Here is an 18,323-nt window from a genome sequence, read left to right as displayed (position 1 = left end):
TGGGGAAAAACAAACAGTAAACTAAAATGAGCTAAGTTAATAGTTTAGGACATTTAAATGCTAAAGGCCATTTCATCTTATTCACTATGCTTTCACAATTTTACATTGCTCTAAGTTTTATTTTTTTTTAACTTATTACTCGAAGAAACCACATTTAGGATCAAAGACCTGGTCACGCTAGCTCTGCCTGGTCGTCGTCTCAAAGGTGCAAAACTCCAAGGCTAGGACCCTTGCCACCAGGGCCTACCGGCGTTGGCTAGCACAAGGGGGTGACGCCCGCAAGAATCAAACCTTAACCACTCGTCCCATAGACAAGGTACAGCCCCACTTGGCCAACTCCCTTGGGGCCTACATTGTTGTAAGTTATGCAACAAAACCAAAGAGAAACATATGCGGTACAGGATAAGAGAAAAATATACAACAATGTCATCTGAAAATTGCAGTTTGCAACCAGGTTATCTTTGAAGCCCCAAGGGGTTTGGCTTAGTAGGAGGGGCCTTGGCTAATAGATGGGTGGTCAGGGTTCCATTCTCATGGATGTCAGCCCCTTGCATCATGTTCCTTGCTCATGCCGAAGCAAGGCGACTACCTGGGGACAAGGGGTGCACCCCAGGTTTACACCATAGCTTAGCCAGTGCAACTAGGTTTCAGATCCCAAGGGTGGTTTCCCTCTTCCTCATGAGAAAAAAAATGTTATCCTTATTCAAAATGCTTCGGCAAATCATTTTGAGCTCTCAAAATTCACTCAATAAGATCTATGTAAACGTGTAAAGTTTACATTGGTCATGGCAACCAGTATTCTTTTTTTTGGTGAATCTAACCTACAGAGGTGATCTACATGGTTTGTTTAGTGGGAATCAGCTTCTGGATCGTCCAATCCCAACATGTTGGCAGGTTTTTGAAAAGCTTCAAAAATCAACAGCACACAAATGTGTTAATCGAAGAGAAAACATGACCCAAAAGCTGATTCCTAACAAATGGACCATGTTGAACACATCTATAAGGTGGGATTGAGTTAATGGAGCTCGTGTCCTGTCATTATTAGAAAATATTGCTCGCCGAACTTCACAATAAAATGAAAGTCATACAGCTTAAAAATAATCAAATTCGCGCTCCAGAAAAAAGCCAATTAGATCAGCTTAAAAGATGAGCTGGAGACAAATCTGAGGCTCAAAGAATCTAGAGTACCAGATTCACACTATACTAGGCTAACTGATGAATTCATATTGGTGAAGAAACAATACATATTGAACGCTGCCCTTGCTGCAGCCTGCATGGACTAGAAACTATCTTAATTTGTCCACATCTCTATCACAATACAACAGCTACAAAAAGTACTGAGAAAAAATATCCATACAAAAGTAACGAGATCTGGCTCCTTTCAGTATTCCTGCCTGTATGAGGACATGCTCATAACATATTAACCAAGAGGATCAATCAAGAAAAAGAACCAGAATAGAGATTTGAAAAGATTGTATACACCGTCTGCAAGCAATGCAATCTGTGAGGCTTATTTTGCTTTCTGAACGTGATCCCATGAATTAATGTACAATCCTGTATAATACAATATATGGAAGTTCACATATCTCCACAAAACTGTATGAACTTGAACTGAATTCTGGTGCCCATATGCATTTCTTCAGCAGAGACTGTCACCAGAAATCTCCGCATGAGCATGAGCCATCCATAAAATGGTGGTAGCGACGGGAATCCCTTATTATGATCTCCCTATTCTTCACCTTAGATATAGCTTTAGTTGCCTGGTGGCAATCTCCACATACTCTCAAGTTCTTAAAAATTCTAATGGTGGTACCTGGCGGCGTATTCATGAGCCCAAACACAATGGCCAATTTCTCACTATGGTGAGACAGAATTTCTTTCTTTCTTTCCTCATCCACATTGTGCAATGCATATTCTAACTGCGGAACATATCCTGAATCTTTTATCACTCCCATCAAGCTTCCCAATTCTAAAGTGATTTCAGGTATTTGGGGATGCATCCTGTCCTCTGCGAAGAAAACATGGGTCTTGCCCTTTACCCTCAACCAACTCTGGCCCGGTTCTTTTCTCACCCCATTTATCTTCATCCACATTCGGGCCTTATTGACATCTTCCCATCTCCCCACAGCAGCATAAATGTTTGATAATGATATGTAAGTTGCAGGATCATTTGGATTCAACTGCATCATCTGCTTGGCAGCATGTTCGCCGAGCTCTATGTTACCATGGACGTTGCAGACCCCAAGCAATGTCGACCATATCAGTTCATTAGGTTCAAACTCATTGCTCTCCAACAGTCTCTGGACTCTGTCAAGATGGCCTGCACGGCCAAAAAGGTCAATCAAACAGGCAAAATGATCTGTGGTTGGTTGGATGCCATGATTATGAGTCATTGAACGAAAATAGCAGTACCCCTCATCTACCAGGCCGCGATGGCTACAAGCAGAAAGAACTGCCACAAAGGTGATATGGTTAGGCTTCAAATTGGGGCACTTCAACAAATCCTCAAAGGTTGACAGTGCAGCTTCAGCAAGTCCATGTTGAGCCAGGCCCATGATCATGACATTCCAAGAGACCAAGTCACGCTCTCGCATTCTATTAAAAACTTGACAAGCATCCGATATAAATCCACTCTTCGCATACATGTCAATCAATCCACTAGCAACAAATACATGATAATCAGCACTAGGATCGGATTTAATGATGTGACAATGGACCTGTTTTCCTTCTTCCACAGAAGCAAGACCAGCAGAAGCACGCAGAAGACTTGAGAATGTATAGATGTTGGGCTTCAAACATTCATCTTGTCTAAACAGCATGAGGACATAAAGTTGCAGAGCTTGATAGCTCTCTCCATTTTGACATAGGCCCGTGATCATTGCTGTCCACAAGACTACATCCGGGTAAGATATCCCTCTAAACACTTTGCATGCATCATCTAAACACATGCATTCAGAGTACATGTTAACGAACGAGCTCGCAATCGATGAACTATAACACAACCCAAATTTGACAACTAGTCCATGTAGCTGTTTTCCATGACACAAATCTCCAGTCCCCTTCAAAACTGCGGTCAGTGTGGATTCATCAGGTTCAATACCCATGCACATAGCCTTGTGGAATACCTTAAAAGCATCCATGCACTTATCATTTTCCACGCAGACGTGAATAGCCACATTAACCAGCATAACATCTGGTTCATGAATTTCATCAAACACCTGGTGTGCTTCATCTATCCATCCATAACTCACATAACCTTCAAAAAGAGCTCCACCAACAAACGTATCAATCTGCAAACTCTGCTTCAAAACCAATCCATGAAGTTGCCTGCCCAAGTCCGGACTACAAGAACAAGCTCTAACAAAGCGCCCGTAAGTCACACTATCGGGTTTCACATCGGAGGCACGCATTCTCGACAGAATTCTCACCGCTTCCTCCCCCACCACCTTCTTCGAAATCAAAGCATTCCATGAAGCAACAGTTGGATCAGATATCGCCGCAAGCGCCCGCTCCGCACATCTCAATTCCCCGCACTTCGCGTACAAATCGACCACAGACGTCCCGACGAACAAATTGGATTGCAAAGACGATTTCACGACGTGGGCATGAATCTGTTTCCCCAATTCAAGAGCCGAGATCCCCGCAGAAGCAGTAAGGCCGGCCGAGAACGCGAACTCGTTTGCTTCTGCCGAGCTTTCGAGCATTTCCACAAACAGGAGGAGGGATTCTCCGAATTCTCCCGCCCGATTGAAGCCCGCCATCATAGACGTGAATGCCACCACGTCTCTCTCCGCAATGCCGTCGAACACTCTGGCTGCGGCATCGATAGAACCGGTTTTCGAATAGAAATCGACCATGGCGGTGCCGATAACGGCATCTGAGCTCAATTCAAACGTCTTGATGATGAAACCGTGCATCTGCGTCCCCAATTCGGGGTCGTAGAGCCTGAGACAGGACGTGATCATGGCTCTCATGGCGGATGGAGAAGGTAGTCGTTCTCCGGAACGGAGCACGTGAATGAAGAGATTGAGGGGTTCCGGAAATAGGGGTTTTCTCGGAATTGGAGAAATGGGAGGCGAGTTCCATGTTTGAAAGGAGAGAGGGGATGTTGGTGATGGTTTTATTGGGTGGTAGCGTTGCGAAAGAGAGGATTTATGGGGCTTCGCTCCTTGTTGAGGTCTGGAGATGGTGAATTCTTGTGCAGAGAAGGAATTGGTCAGGTGTGGCTGATAATGGGATGAGAGAGAAGCCATTCAAATGGTCTCTGGGGTTGCAGATACTGTGCTGGTTCCAGCACAATACGGAAGGGTTCTGAGTTCTGACTTAAGGGGTTCGGAAGGTGGATCCCACCCGAATCCAAAATGAAAACACTTTGGATATGGACTAAAATAGGCTCCTTGCTCTGCTTTCATACATTTCATAGAGTTTGCAAGCTTGGCAATCCTTTAGGGACGTGTAGAAGTTTGAACAGATATTTGTCCAACCCAAATTTATTAGTTGGACCCGGAAAAGATTGTAGATCCGATTGGAAAAACTTGTTAAATTCAGTTTCTTAGTTTGTTTACAGCTGAATTTGAATTTGTTTCTAGATCTGATTAGATTTTACTCTTTAACATGTAAATATGAATCTAGTGGGTTCATTTGATTGCATACACATTTTTCTCTGATCTGAATAAACCGTTTGGATCCGGTATCGGGCCGAATCTAAGTGACAAGGAAGATGATATTCTAAACAGTACATAACATAATGAGGGCTGTTTAAATCTCCATTAGAATGGAAATATAATGAAAATTACATGACTTTATCCTTATGAGAAATATATGGCAATTTTTATTATTGTAAAATTGAATTTAATGGCAATACCTTAGAGGAATAAGTTTGATTTTTTTACTTTTTTTTTACCATTATCATTAGGATTTGTTATAAGTACGACTAGAGCAATAGCGTGGATCCATCCTCGTGGTGGGTTTTGATTATCACCTACATCCCTGGTCCATTCTTCGTTTGATGTCCTCAATCCGCCCTCAAATAGGGCGTGTTTGGATGGATCTCCATTTTTTTCCAGTACAGGATTTAAATGGTCCTTCTTTAAAACCCTTAGAGAAAGGAGAGAGGAGAGAAAGGGGATCCATTTTTAAGGTTAGGAGGTAGGAACTTAGGGTTAGATATATATATATATGATTTAAATGTCATTTTATAATATCATAAGAGTATATTAGTAATTTCATTAACGGGATGAGGCAGGGCAGGGGCAAGAGTAAGTCCATCCATCCCTGCACGGGTTTTGATTTTCACCTCCATCCCCATTGCAAATGGAGCGGGTTCTGACGGATCCCTATCCCCAAGTCTATTGCCATCCCTAAGACTAAGTTTATGATTAGCCCTTGACTTGCAAAAATGGCCATCATATATGGTTAGCTCGACTTGCAATCATCTTTCTGGTATCGGGACATCACATTAGGGATGTAAATGAATCGGATATAGTCAAATATCTGATTCGAGTAAGAATATTATTTTCGGATTTGGATCCTTTAAGTAAAATTTAAATGTGCATTCGAGTCATATGTGGATTTGTTCAATCGGATTACTTTCGAATTCATATTAGTATTTTAATTTGAATCTAGAATTAATCTGAATCAAAATCCAATCATATTTTCTACATGTAAATAGCTTGTTTTTCTTCTATATTTTTTGGATCCAATATTATCACTTGAATTTCAAATCTCGGTTCCACTCTTTTGGGACATAGCTGAGAGGCTAAGGCAGACCACCTCTAAATTTCACCATGATGAACAAAAAAAACTATTATTTGATGTGTTAATTGTGAGTCATTCTAATCAAAGTAAAGTATGAAAAAAAAGACTGTATTGTACAACTAATTTGACCTGATTTCCTAAAAATCCTACAATTTTTTATATTCTTTCGATGTCCAAAATCACAAATATGTGACATTATTAGGACCCGTTTACCCTTTGCAACTGTAAATTCTTATTGCGATAAAATTATGCTGCCTGTTAGCTAGGTCCAACTTTCACTTAAATCCAGAATCACGTGTTTTTTATGCGGAACTCGCGAACTCACATAAATTTATTTGTGAATTTTTGGTGAAACTGAAACCATCAAAATCGTGCATATCCTATACTTTCTCATATATGCCAATATTTCACATAAATATATTTGTGAAACTCCTCTAGCAAATATCCTACTTTTTTGCATTTACTTTCCGAAATCACATAAAGTTATGTGTGAAACTCTACTCAAAGGGAAACAACAAAATCACAAATCTCCTACTTAAATATTTGCAAAAGTTTTATTATGTGTTTTTTCTTAATATTTATGATTCTATCGAATCATTATATACTCATTTTTTATTTGAGGGTTTCTTCTTCACATTTGTGTTTGCAAAAAACTTCTCTGTAGAACCCTTTCAACAATTCCTGCATTTTGAGGAGGTTAAGGTTTCATCCTTGTGATCGATTTCCCCATCTATAGGTTCGAAAGGTGAGTTTCATGCAATATATACATGTGTATCCCCATGTGTATTTATGTTTAATATGGCAACCTACAATCAGGGGTGTGAACGAATCCAACTTGCGATCATTAAATATCCCCAGGTGTATTTGTGTTTTGTTGTTGCTATGCATTTTTTTTGAATGTTTTCTTGTACTGCCATCGACTTCCCAGCCACCAAACTTATCGTTTAGGGTTTAATATGTTTACGGTTTTTTTATAAAAATATATATTATTGTAGATGATTTATGATTGTTTGCTTGTCTTTTAGTTAAAATTTGTTATTCATGTATTGGTGTAATGGGGCTAAGGTTCACTGTGCATAAGCATCGAAAGGGCTAAAGTACAGTATAGTAGTTGTTGTAGGCAAACAATGATGGCATTTGAAAAGGCTAAAGTATGCTATTGTAGGTCTGATTGTACTATTTAGAAAACTATAGTGGTCTCCAAAAATATTATATTTAAGAAATTTAGCGCTTTGATGTTTCATAGAACCGAATATGTGGCATACTTATTGAGCCTCTGATATAGTTATTCTCCAAACTTAAATAAGCAAGAAATATGAATAGATGTTGAAGATGATGATAATGTAAAATCGATGTTATTTAGTGATGATGTTTACTTGAAAGTATGTAAAGTTAATGAAATAGCAGTTGATCAATGAAATAATGTGAATCTTGTGGAGAATGTATATGTATTTCAGGCACCATCTATCGAGCTAAGTCCTTTGCTAATTATTCAAATATCACAAACAATTGACGATATTGATATTGACATTATACATGATCAACGGATCACTGCAAAGGATATTAAACCACGTGGGTAAAGAAGTGTCAGTGATCTTCATCGCAATAATCTGACTAACATGCAGCCTTTTAGGGCATACGACAATGCTAGGTACAAGTTATAATTTTGATGTAATTTATGGTTGAGATGTAAGTGTGATAATGAATATGATATTTTGATGGTTAATCTTAAATATTGAAAATACAGGAATGATGTAGGCATGAAAGCAAATAAAGTGATAGATACAATGAATTTTGATTTAGTTGGTGCAACTAAATAATCAATTAATGGTAACAGTGATCATGTTGATAGTGAACAATCAAATGAAGAGTACACCATATCGATAAGTGAGGATGAAGACATTGATGACATGGGATAAATTAAGATGGGTTAAAGTGATGCACCAATGACATTCAAGAATGTGAACCCTTGGTTCTCGTTTAATGGGTTCTCATACAATGAAGAGTAATTAAAAATTCTTGAAGCAGAGATATCTGATTTGTATGAATAATTCTATAATGAAAGGCTTAATGATTGTGAACAATTTCAATGGCTATCAACACACTCAAACAATCGAGAAATTGCGTTTAGCAAAAGGTTTAATGATCTGCAGCATTGGCACGAGTATTTGAAAGATCATGTGATAAAAAATAATTATAAAGTAAAAATATTAATGAGTTGCAATAATAGAACCAATGTCATATGCATGAAGAAGAACGTTCATAGGACAGTTGATTGCCCCAAGAAGATCTATTGTATAAAGGTACGTGAATCATGTTTCTTTCAAGTGAAGAGGTATAATAGTGAACATACATGTGGTGAATCACTAGACAACCTTGTAGTGAAGAAAGAGTATTCCAAGTAGATTTCAGGTGTTAACTTGAAGATAACTCTAAGAAAAATCATGAATGACATCAGTCGTAAGGAAGGTATGAAGGTTACTTATAAACAAGCATGGCATGGATAAAAACACACTAAGGTTGCATTATATGATTCAATCAAAGAGTTGTTCAAGATTTTTTTCACCTATTTGGATCATTTGATGAAGGCTAACCGATGATTGATAGGATATATTATGATCGATCGGAAAGATCAATTTAAGTATATATTCTTATCCTTTCGACCAAACATCGATGGGTTTTTAAAAGAATGCCCTCTAGTTCTTATGGTAGAGGACACATTTCTAAAAGAAAGATATGCGGGTATATTGTTATTGCCTCATACTATTGATCCTTGTGGTAAGATATTTTTGAAACTATTTTCAGTTATTGATAAGGAGTCCAATGATTCATGGATATGGTTTTTAGAACGTCTAAAACACGAATTTATACACTTCGATGAGTTTAGAGAGAGGAGTATTGATAGTTATCTCATATAGATATTCTAGTTTAAAGTATGTTATCCCTCACATATGACTTACATGTCATGTTGGATTTTGCATGAAACATTTGACGAAGAACTTTTTAAAGAAATTTGGTTCACTACTCAGTGCACTTAGGTGGAGTGCAGCTCAAGCAGCCAGGAAAGAATAATGCAATTATTTTCTTAACAAAATTAAGAAACAAAGCATAGATGCATACAATTATGTTGTCACTGACTTGGAATCGAAACATTGGGATAATTGTCACTTTTCAATGAGAATATGTGATTGTTTAACATCTAATATAGCGAAGAGCTTCAATTCGTGGATTCTTGTCATACGTGACAAGCCCTTAATTCTACTTATTGAAAAAGTTTTGCCTCATGCTGATGAAACTTTTTTAGAAATGAGAGATTGTAGGGCAGCATATGATAGGCATTGTGGTGCTTAAGGTAAAAAAAAAGTTAGAGGAACTGAAGAAAAAGCACAACAAATACATGTGCAACTAGTGTATTGACTTTGACAATGATAAGAAGCTCACGATCAATCTCAGCCACAACCGATCTCACGGTTACAGTGTTGATCTTCAAAGGCGCTTGTGCTCTTGTAAAGAGTGACATATTAGTGGGATTCCTCGCGAGCGTGCGATCACATACCTTTTGTATGAGGACAACCTACTAGAAGATTTCTGCGATAAGTTCTTCACAGTTGAATAATATCGAACTGTATATAATCAATATCCATTCTTCTCAATGATGAATAATGTCTTACACATTGCTCCACCTATTCTTATAGTTGTCTATCTACCAAAAGTGGTTCACAAAATAGAGCGACCTAAGGTTAATATACAGATAACAGAACACAAAAATATTGTGTCATACAAGTGTAGTGTATGTGGTGAGGTTAGTCATAACAGGCGGAAGCATGAATAACAATATGTATATGTATATAATGTTGTTTAATTAATTGCTTCTTTGTATGTATATCTAGTGTTATTTAATTAATTGCTTCTTTATGTATAGATCAAGTATTTTTTAATTAATTTTTTCTTTGTGTGTATATCTAGGTAGTTTGAGCTATATAGCGTACATGTTCTTGCACTACAAAGTTATTCAAACAGCCCGAAGTTTGAACAATAATGAACAGTCGGTCGTACACCAAGTATAAGCAATAGCTAGGGTTCATGTGTAGGGATGGCAGTGGACCGGGGGACAATAGGGCCCCGCCCTGCCTCTCCCCATTTGGACCGGGGATGAAGGGCATGAAATGGGAATGGAGGCGGGGATGAAGGTTAAAATATATCCCCGTGTGGGGATGTACTTATGCTTTCCTCCGCCCTGCCCCATCCGCGTCTCAATCTCTGCCTTGCCCCGCCCCGTCCCCAATCCTTCAAGGGATGACTATATACCAAGGGGAAACGGGGCCCTGCCCTGCCTCGCCCCCATTTGGACCGGAGATGGAGGACATGAAATGGGTATAGAGGTGGGTGAAGGTTAAAATCCATCCCCATGCGGGGATGGAGGTTTGGATTTTGAAACGGGGTGGGGGTGGAGACCTTATCCCCCACTCTCGCCCCGATCCACTGCCATCCCTATTCATGTGTGTATATTTGATATTAATCATATATAATTTATTTTGTTGTTAAGAACATGTCAATAAGAAAGAAAAACTATAAAAAAGAACACCCCAGAGCTTAAAGAATATGAGTTTGGCAAAGTAAGTCTCTTGATAAGTGATATAAGTGTTAGTTTTGCACGTTCTTTTGTTTATTTTTGTATTACGTTTGCACGTTATTTTATTTGTTCTTTTGTTGCCACTAGCAAGATTCGTAGAAAAACTCCAACTGGTTCATAATGAGGATAGAAAAAAAGAAAAATTGCCAAAGACCGTTTACCTTATCTCATTTTTCTCTCTGAGTCCAAAAATGAAGTTTATATTATTTTACTACTAATTAATACAAAGTAACTGGTAAACCTTGTTTGTTCAAAATAAATGATCGCAACTAAAGGACAGCGAGGTGGAGCAGCTGACTAATAGGAGAGCAATGACATCATGCATCATTTCGTTGATACTAACAAGGTATGTTTTTACACGACTTTGCACAATGACTTACAAATAAATTTTAACATGCACAATGATGATACACTAAATTTATATTGCAGCTCTTAATTCCTTTACACTGGAGCATCGAGCATTGAATTTTTTGAGAAGTGAACATGAAGGAAAAGGACTTCAGGTTGTATAATTCTATGTTAAACATATGTTTAGCAGATAAAAACCTCAAACAAATAGTACAATAACAAAACTTAATAATGTATTCACTTTTTTGTGTATGTTTATTATCTTATTTTTGTGCATATGTGTTGCAGGTTTTTTTTTTAGCACAATTTGGGTTTGACTGTTACAAAGATTGGACAGTGCAGACCATGGAAGGTATTACTTAACAAGAGAATGAGTAATTACTTTGCATTTTTTTGTTAACTTATTTCATACATGTACATGTTTTTACTTGCTAGATGTTACACTTTACAAGTATGACTGTGGTATGCATTTATATGTCAGTTGTTCACTAGTTTGAAATGTTCGTTGTAGTTAGTTATTACTAATAAAGGGTTATTTTCAGCAAGATGTTACGGATATAAGGAATCCTATGATCAAGTTCTACAAGCACATGAAGGAAAGGACTTCTAAGAGTGCAAAAAGCAATAAAAAGACCAAGAAATCAGTTAGAGAGGTGTCAAAAGAGTCTGTCCAGCTAGTTGAGTTGTAAACAATTATGCACTGTTGTGATAGATCAAGTTAAACTTATATTTGTAATTGGATGAATTAAGTTAAACTTTGTAATTGAATGAATCAAGTTAAACTTTGACTATAACTTTGTAATGAAGCCCATGTATTGAATGCAACTTTGTAATTGTTAAACTTCAAGCTATCTGAACCAATTGTATTTAGTTCTATGTTAATCATATTGACTTGTCTATGCATAGAGAAACAGTTTTGCAAAACTATCAGATTTTTGCCAATCAATAGGATTTTCATAAATATACTTCATGAGATTTCAAAATTTATATGCGAAAAAGTATGATATATGCAAATGAGTTAAAAATAGTTGCTGGAAGGAAAGTAGGTTGGAGACCACTAGTTGGGGACAAACAATAAAAAAAGCTCAAAATTATGCAAAAATAAGTAGGTTGGGACCACAACAAGTTTATATATGATTAGAGAAATCTTCAAAAAATAAGAAATATCACATATCGGTCATAAGTTTACAAATATTTAAGTATGATATTTACAATAAAAAGAGATTCACAAATAACTTTATGTGAGATCGTCCAGTATATGCAAATAGATATTTGTAAATTTAATGGTAAGTAGTAAGTGAAGTTTCATAGATAAATTTATGTGATTTCTGAAAGTATATGCAAAAAATAAAATATTTACGAATTTAGTAGTAAGCTTCACATAAATTTATGTGATTTTTAGAAGTATATGTAAAAAAGTAGGATATTTGCAAATTTAGTGGTAAGTAGAGTTTCACACATAAATTTATGCAAAATCGTGAAAGATATGTGAAAGCGTAGGATATTTGTGATTTTGGTGGTTTTAGTTTTACCGAAAATTCACAAATAAATTTATGCGAGTTTGTGAGTTTTGCATAAAAAACCTGTGATTCTGGATTTAAGTGAGAGTTAGACCTAGCCGACGGGCAGTATAATTTTATCGCAATAAGGTCTCAATTCACAGTTGTGAAGGGTAAAAGGGTCATAACAGTGTCGAATATTTATGATTTTGGACATCAGGATAATATAAAAAATGATAAGGTTTTAAGGAATCAGGTCAAATTAGTGGTACAATACGGTCATTTTCTGAAAAATTAATGGCAATAGTTCGGGCATAAAGGATGGTGGTTCACACGTGGAAGGACAGGCTCAGCAAGCGAGGAAGGAGGGCAACCATCTGTTATCCTTCCACTGCCGAGACTAAGATATGCAATTTTTCAATGTAAAAAGTATAAAACTCTAGTTCAGCCACAAGCTAGACCTCTCCCGCTAGACTTCCTCTATGGATGCTCGGACCATTACCTGGGACTGCATATGACCATACAACGAACCTGGGTCTGTCCCATTTGTTAGTATGGTGCACGTAGGGATGCCAATGGTTGGGTTAGATGTCTAACCGAATCTGAATCCACTTAATCAGATCCAATAATGGATATAACATCATATTAATAATCGAATTTGGATTTAGTTTAGAGTTTTGCATCCTAATCCAAATCCGACTAGAGTGTCTGCATAAGAATTACATGTAAGCTGCACAGTTGATTGAATCTGGGATCCAGCGATAACTTTTTTTTTATTCGAATCCTTCTTTGTCCTACCGCTGTTAATCGGACCCTATTTGTCCTACCTGAATTCTTAGTCAGACCACCTTCTTTCTTGCCAAAATCAGATCCTATTGGATCCGGTACGGATCAGCATCTGTCATACCCTATCATGGCTATTGTGTACAGATCCATCTAAGAAAATTATATCTAGTCGTATGAAGAGCTGTGATCATCATGAATTATTACAACTCCAAATATCCAATATAGCTTAATATGGGGAAGTTTTAATATTTAAACTCAACCATGAGAGATGATCGCACGTGTGACCAATCATTGCATTCCCCTGATTTCTTAGATCCATTTAGTTTAGGGTGTATTTAGATGTTTGGAATTGAATTGAATTTCAGGAACTTAATCCTTGTAAAAGAATTCCAATGCACACAATGTTAGGTTGGGCATGGTGTGTTCAACTCGAAGGATTGGAGATTGAGGAAATTGTGTGCATGCTTGTATATATGTGTGTGTGTGTCTTGTGTGCGCAGGAATCTTAACCAACAGCAAGGGGCCAATTGTCTGTTGCAAATTGGACAGGTTCTTTCTCAATGAAATCTGGCTGGATCAAATGGATTAGAGAACTTGATTATTGGTGTTTCAAAATAATTGAACAACATATTTAGTACCAAGTAAACAAAGAAATATCAAAACCAATTCATTATTGCTGGTTACATGTGAAAAAGAGAATATATAAAAGTATCCAAATTTACAACGCATCTTACTTCCAAATTAGTGCTTTTACAATAAAAATAATAAAAAATAATTAAAGGATCTTCTCTAGATGAGCATCTAGCAGACTAGCTTCCTTAGAAGGAAAGGAATCATGTTAGATACAGCACTAACTTAGAAATGAGGTTTCAGAGTTGATGTATTCATGACAATCAATATATAAAACAATATTGATACAGTTGTAAATTCACTCACCAAGAACCGTGGTTCATTGTTATGCAGATATGAGATAACAATTGATCCTTCACCTGGCTTTCAGATTAGGTATGATCAAACTGAACTCAGCATGGAGAATCTCTCTGAGAGAGAAGAAAGGAATATTAGATAGGAACCATTATGGTCTAATAATATGATTCATGAACATTTAGCCCGAATGAAAATTTTGGGCTCTATTATATGAACGATTTCTTTTGGTACCCTTGTAACCATGTCTGTAACGGTCATATTGTAGCAGAACGCCAAGCATCTGTCCCCAAGACTGGCCAGAGATTCCCAATGTTTTTTGTCCAGTTGTTTACTACCGTTGTATTGTTTTTGTTTCTTTTTCTTTTTCTGTTTCCTCCCCTTCTGATGATGACGTATGACACCAAAAACAGTTTCAACATCACTAACAAGGCAAAAATACAGACAGAAAGAATCATACAACAGAACAAAAGATCAGATCTTATACCGTAAGAAACAAAGTTATCAAGACCGTTTTTGAGTGGTAGCAGAAGACCGCAATCTAGAGACGAGGAACAAAGCAATATATAATTGTATTGTGATCCCATTCAATTGATATGAAGGATCAGTTCTTGGTTTAGGAAAGAGTACAGTGACTTAAGAGTGAGCTATGATGGCATCACAAATCGATAGAGGTACTTGACTGATACCACTTGAAGCCCCAATTAAGCTTGAGTGGGCCGCTCAGGCCATCACATCAAGGGGTTTGTCTCATAGTACCAATTCAAATCTCAGCCATACTCTGCTGTTGGTCCCCTTCCAATTGATTTATATGAAAAAGCCAACAAAAACACACATGGATTTGAATTTTGAAGTCATCTACCAGAATACAACTCAAGTCGTTGCAATTGCATACCATCTGTCATCATTACAATGCTTACCTTGTAAGGAAAGATACTTATTCCCCATGAATTTCTTGAGAAAAAGCAATACCAAAAATCTGAACATGGTGTGACCCCCATCTTCTCTCATGGTACCTCATTCCACATCAATATGATTCCTTACACATGATAGTAGAAATAACAAGGAGAAGAAACCCACCCACCCACCCACCCAAAAAAAATCCAATATTTATGCTTTATACACCAACTATACAGAGTATGTATATGATGTACATCCTATGACAGAGAAATGCACACGAACCAAATTAAGACAGAAGACCCACAAATTGTCATAGGAAGCAACAACTGTTTGCACTAAAACCAAGTGTATAAATCGAGAAGGAACACAAGAAAATGAAGTAATAAAGAACAAAAAAAAGCAAAGAATCTTTATCTAATTCAATCAAGAATCCACTTCCTTTTGCCATTTGCTATTGTGGATGTTTGCTGCTATGGTAGTGATGGCGCAGATTATTCCTACTGTTATATCCATAGTACTCCAGGTACCACTTCACAAACTTCTTCAGGCCGGTGTGCAGATCAGTAGTGGGCCTGTAACCGAGCTCGAGACTCGCAAGCGTTATGTTTGCATGGGTGAAAGGCACATCCCCATTAGCAGGCATCTCCACCACATTCCTCCTCGCCTTCACTCTCAGGTGGCGCTCCAGTATGCTCACCAACATGGGCACCCGAACAGGCGACGTGTTCCCCAGATTATATATCTTGTAATTGGCCTTCCCCTTCTTCTTCCCGCCGCTTCCGGTGCTCTTGCCTGCCATGTCGAGGGCAGCGACGCACCCGCGCACTACATCATCAATGTAGGTAAAATCCCGCGAGAGTTCCCGGCCATCCTTCCTCTGATAGACCACAATCTGCTTCCCCTGCAGAATGTTTCGCGTGAAGAAGAAGTAGGCCATGTCTGGCCTGCCCCAAGGGCCGTATACAGTGAAGAACCGAAGGCCGGTGATCGATAATCCATAGATATGGTTATAGACATGAGTGATTTCTTCACCGGCCTTCTTCGTCGCTGCGTACAGACTCGCCGGCTGATCGGTTCGATCAGATTCGGCGAAAGGGACCTTCGTATTCAATCCATAGACCGAACTCGACGATGCCCACACGAATGCCGGTTGCGGGTTTGCCGACTTGCAGGCCTCCAGCAGGGTGACTAGCCCGGCGACATTGCTGCGAACGTAGGAAGACGGATTCTCGATCGCGTAGCGGACGCCCGCCTGTGCAGCGAGGTGTATCACATGGGTGAAGGGGACGATCTCGAAGAGCTTAGCGAGGAGGAGGGCGTCGTTGACGTCGCCCTCAACGACGAAGACGCCGTGCTTCCTGAGCTCAGCCTGGCGGGCGCGCTTGAGCGTGGGATCATAGTAATGGTTGAAGTTGTCGAGCCCGACGAGGCCATCGCCGCGCTTCTTGAGCGAGAGGGAGACGTGGGTGCCGACGAATCCCGCGCCGCCGGTGACCAGAACAACCAATCCGTCGCTTCGCTTCCTCTGGCACGACTTGCTCACCTGTTTCTCCCAATCGGGTCCCCATAAATGCGGTTGGACAACCAGAGTCTTCCGCTCGGGCTTCTTAATGTGGGTGGGCGGGGAGAAGTGAACGAACGCCTCCTTGGTCAGGACGAAGAGAATGGCGGAGACGAAGAAGAATAAGAACCAGAAGAGGCACGGGGAGGAACAAGAGGCGACCGACCGAGTGAATTGGCGGGCGAAGCCGTGATGCGTCCTGTCGATCTTCACCTTCCCCGGCGTCGACGGGAAATTGTCCTGCACGGAATGAGGCATCTCTCTCTCCCCCTCTGCAGGATCAGACTCGGTGTGGTGGTGGTGGTGGTGGTGGTGGTCGTGATGGTTATGCCTCTACTCCCCAAAATGGTGGTTCAGTGCGAATCCGGTTGATACCCACTTCTCAGATCTGCGCGAGGAGCAAAACCCATCTCAGGTTTCTCGTTTGAACCCTCAATTGAGACGGTGGTCGATGAGAGAGAGAGACACTCACGGATTTGTGCTCCTTCCTTCTTACGGAATCTCAGCGGTTACCATATTGATGGACAGCGTTGCGGCTTTCTCTGCGAATGATCGATCTGCATTAATTGATCGAGTAGCAGAGGAGAGATGCAAAGCGCCCATATGGATGCTCCTCGTCGTTCATGGAGGGAAGAGTCCTCTCTCTCTCTCTCTCTACAGTGTGAAGAAGGGAAGAGTCCAGTTCAGTAATGAAATTGGGAATCTCTCTCTCTTCCTTCCTTCCTCTTCCTCTGGTTTCGCCATTTTATAGAATGGACTGGAGAGATTGAAATTTGGAGACGCTTCGTTGCTTCCATGGGACGAATCCTATGGGGCCCATACCCCCTTTTTCTCTCTCTTACGTGTATCTTTATTTTCCCATACCCCTTTTTTTCTCTCTCTTACGTGTATCTTTATTTTCCCATACCCCTTTTTTTCTCTCTCTCTCTCCCTCTCTTACGTGTATCTTTATTTTCCTCAGACTTTCCTATCCAGTATCCATCTATCGTATTCCAGATTTACAGGAAAAAACGCGGGATCATTTTTTTGTTTTTTAGGATAAGTTTTGGAGGAATCATTAAAGTCTAAAAGCACAAATGAAGATCTCTCAACCGATAATGGACTAAACTTGGGTGATATTATTGTTAATCACGTGCTAAGGTGCGCCTAGCATGTTGCTGGGTTTTGTAAAAGTGTTTGGTGTGCAAATTATTAAGATTTTTTAATGATGCAATGGGGAGTTTTTTTTTTCTATAATCTGTGGCCAGATTATGAGGTGGGTCAATTAATTAATTAGCTAACAACGCTTATAAAAAAAAATAACTAACTAGGAAGAAACCAATTATATCAACTATGTGTATAACTTTTCACAGACAACCGAGTATGTAGTAGTTGTTTATGTTGTGTTTATTCAAAATTCATAAGTGGATTGCTTGTGCTTTAAATTTCACCATTACAGTACGGGCTTGGAAACAATCCGACCCTCAAAAGAATGTCTGCAACAGGAAAAAACTACTGCTTATCATAAAAATTACCACTGGGCTGCAACTTTCTTCGACTTTCCCAAGCATAGCAAACAGCCGATTCACTTTCCATGGTGAAAATTTGTTTTTCTTTTGCTAGGCCAAGGGAAGTACCTCTCTCTCCCCAAAAATTCACTAACCGCACGTTGACAGGAATCCGGTTGGTAAAAGCCTTGAAGTTCCCTGTCTATCAAAGAGTACACTCAGTTTGAACCTTGCACCAAGACACTCTCAAGGGTTTCAAATTCATGATATCCTGTCATCTTGATAAAGTTTCAAAATCATAGTTTCTAGCGGAAGCACGCTTCTAAAGTGGAAAGCCCAAGAAAACTCGTTTCTCGTTTATAGGAAGCGCAGAGTTGTGAAAGAGGGCTGCACTTGACGATTCATTGCATAACAGTGCAAGCTTCGAC

At 39.1% G+C, this 18,323-nt stretch overlaps 2 pseudogenes across 1 annotated transcript; both read right to left on the bottom strand.

The window, feature by feature from the left end:
- Nucleotides 1–1,652: 1,652 nt before the first annotated feature.
- On the bottom strand, nt 1,653–3,974 carry LOC149814372 (pentatricopeptide repeat-containing protein At2g03880, mitochondrial pseudogene; annotated as a pseudogene).
- An 11,180-nt stretch (nt 3,975–15,154) lies between these two features.
- LOC149814371 (UDP-glucuronate 4-epimerase 1 pseudogene) lies at nt 15,155–17,110 on the bottom strand (annotated as a pseudogene). Its single transcript, XR_016427847.1, has 2 exons — nt 16,881–17,110; nt 15,155–16,796 (listed from the first exon to the last, which is right to left on the bottom strand). The product of XR_016427847.1 is annotated as a UDP-glucuronate 4-epimerase 1 pseudogene (transcript).
- Between the last annotated feature and the right edge of the window lie 1,213 nt (nt 17,111–18,323).

This window comes from Nuphar pumila, chromosome 15 (assembly GCF_984573655.1).
Source record: "Nuphar pumila chromosome 15, dmNupPumi1.hap1.1, whole genome shotgun sequence".
Taxonomy (NCBI): Eukaryota; Viridiplantae; Streptophyta; class Magnoliopsida; order Nymphaeales; family Nymphaeaceae; genus Nuphar; species Nuphar pumila.
Note: the sequence above shows the minus strand (reverse complement) of the source record. Positions and strands in the feature narration are given on the sequence as shown.